This window comes from Tachyglossus aculeatus, chromosome 1 (assembly GCF_015852505.1).
Source record: "Tachyglossus aculeatus isolate mTacAcu1 chromosome 1, mTacAcu1.pri, whole genome shotgun sequence".
NCBI lineage: Eukaryota > Metazoa > Chordata > Mammalia > Monotremata > Tachyglossidae > Tachyglossus > Tachyglossus aculeatus.
This window is the reverse complement of record NC_052066.1, coordinates 120,370,320-120,371,970: the sequence shown is the minus strand read 5'-3', so window position 1 is coordinate 120,371,970 and position 1,651 is coordinate 120,370,320. Positions and strand designations below refer to the sequence as shown.

General features: G+C 46.0%; 1 non-coding gene across 1 annotated transcript; it reads left to right on the top strand.

The window, feature by feature from the left end:
• The first annotated feature begins 453 nt into the window (after positions 1 to 453).
• Positions 454 to 591, top strand: LOC119936708. Its single transcript, XR_005453827.1, has one exon. It is a non-coding gene; the product is annotated as a small nucleolar RNA SNORA7 (small nucleolar RNA).
• Positions 592 to 1,651: the final 1,060 nt, after the last annotated feature.

Sequence of the window (1,651 nt, the reverse complement as noted above, 5' to 3'; positions counted from 1 at the left end):
GAATAGATATGTACAAGTAATAGAATAGAATAGAATAGATATGTACAAGTGGATCTATGGATCCACTACCAGAACGACTGCAGATGGAGGTGGGGCATTCAGGAAGAGATGTGTCCATGTAGTCGGGAATGACTCGACAGCGTAAGACAAGACCCCAGGGCTCAGTATATTGCCTGACTACAGTAAGGGCTTAATAAATACCATTAAAAAAAAAAAGAAGCATGGGCCTCAAAGAGATCAATCCCTTGGTTTTAAGTAGGATTTTTCCTTAACCTCCTCCACCACATCATTCTGTTCTTGAAGGTCTCAAAGACTTTCAGGGAATGAAATTCCACGTCCCTCAGCAGCCATTCAGTCTTGAGTTCTGGTGGGAGGGGAATGCAGATGGGAGATAAGAAGGGGGAAAAAAAAGGCTAACAATCAGTGGCATTTACTGATCCCTATTGTGAGCAGCTCCTCTCAGGATCGCACCTGGAGAGTTTCCAGTACTCTACCAGTCTCAAGTATGGGAGGACGAGTCAAGCAGAGGCATATCCATTCCATTCCTAGCTTGGACAGTGGCTAGAGAGTGGAAGGCAATCTGTTACAAGTCAAAACTCACCTGTGCTGGGCAGCAGTGGCATGGGAGAGAATCGAGGGTAGAGACTCAGGTTTACTGCACGAAAGTAGGCAGTGGAAAACCACTTTCATATTTTTACCAAGAAAACTCTATGGGTCCACAATCAGGTGGAGGGGCATTTTGGGAGAGATGTGTCCATGGCGTCGCTATGGGTTGGACACGACTCAACAGCACAAAGACAACAACAATAATTGTGAGCAGAGCACTGTATAAAGTGCTTAAAAAAATACAATGAAAAGATACAGTCCCTGCCTCTGAAACTCAGCTCGGTCTACCGGACTTCTCCTCTCTTGCTGCTTCCTCTGTAACTCTGCGCCTACTTGCCAGGTGGCTAGCATGGCCTAGAAAACTACAATGAAAAACTGGAGTGAACCCCATTGTTCCTGAAAGTTCATAATCAATCGATAGTATTGAGTGCTTACTACATGCAGAGCATTGCACTGAGTGTTTGGGAGAATATATTCAATAGAGTTGGCAGACATGATCCCTGTCCTCAAGGGGATTCCAGTCTAACTGGGGGAGACAGAAATTAAAACAAATTACCAATGGGGAAAGGTCCAGCAACATATCTAGAGCGGGGAGAGGGAATGCAAAAGGGAGTGCTGTGGCGCTTATGGAGGCAGGTTGGTTAAGGGAAGGTACCTGTATGGAACGAGGTAGATTCCAGGGACACCTGTCCCCTGCCTCAGTCAGCCTCTACTTCCCTCACACACCTCAGGATACCTGGAGTTGAGCTTTCTTGGCCCATCTCACCCTAACCACTCTCACCCACATGATTATCCCTCCCCAATCAATCAATTAATCAATCAATCGCATTTATTGAGTGCTTACTGTGTGCAGAGCACTGTACTAAGCGCTTGGGAAGTACAAGTTGGCAACATATAGAGACAGTCCCTACCCAACAGTGGGCTCATAGTCTAAAAGGGGGATAGTTCCCCACCAATTAGACCTGCTTCCAGGGGCGCATTCCCATCGTATATGTGGTTTAGCTTTGCTGCACGAAGTGTAGGCTTTTTTTTAAAGACCACAAAT